This window comes from Jaculus jaculus, chromosome 13 (genome assembly GCF_020740685.1).
Source record: "Jaculus jaculus isolate mJacJac1 chromosome 13, mJacJac1.mat.Y.cur, whole genome shotgun sequence".
Taxonomy (NCBI): domain Eukaryota; kingdom Metazoa; phylum Chordata; class Mammalia; order Rodentia; family Dipodidae; genus Jaculus; species Jaculus jaculus.
In genome coordinates this window covers 76640912-76641554 of record NC_059114.1, presented here as the reverse complement: position 1 = coordinate 76641554, position 643 = coordinate 76640912, and the positions used below count along the sequence as shown (strand labels likewise).

Sequence of the window (643 nt, the reverse complement as noted above, 5' to 3'; positions counted from 1 at the left end):
ATTTTTTTTCTCTCTCATCAAGTGTGATGGATCAACCTAATCCATGATTTTATTTTGAACCAAAAATTACAGGTGTGTTTAGGAGATGCTTGTCATGAAAGTGTGACTGAGTTCACGTCCCCAACACCCTTATAATGTTAGGTTTAATCCCAGTGCTGGGGAGATAGATTCAGGGTATCCTTGCCATTTCCTGGTTAGCAAATCTAGCAGAATCAGTGAGGGCCATGTTCAATGAGAAATACTGATTTAGTGCCAGCTTCAGGAGCACATAGACTAAAATCAGAATAATACAGTGAAGATTAGCAGGGCCCCTGTACAAGGATTATATGCAAATTTGTGAAGCACTCCATATTTTTAAAAATGAAATACTGTTTCAAAATATAAAATACACAGTGATTAATGAAAACAACCAATGTTGTCTGCTAGTCTCTACATGGACATGCACTCACAAACACGTACACACACAAACACGTCCACACACACACACGGACACGCACAACAACTACCATCACAACAACAAAAATACAATAAGAAACAAAGTTTCAAGCTAGGTACTCAAAATGCAGACCTCTTTTTTCTCCCAGACACTTTCACAGATGTTCTACAGATAGTTATCTGTCCCACAAGGAGCAACTGTTTCTGT

General features: G+C 38.4%; 1 non-coding gene across 1 annotated transcript; it reads left to right on the top strand.

Annotated features, from left to right (window-relative positions):
• The first annotated feature begins 249 nt into the window (after positions 1-249).
• On the top strand, positions 250-356 carry LOC123454307. Its single transcript, XR_006633291.1, has one exon. It is a non-coding gene; the product is annotated as a U6 spliceosomal RNA (small nuclear RNA).
• The last annotated feature ends 287 nt before the right edge of the window (positions 357-643 follow it).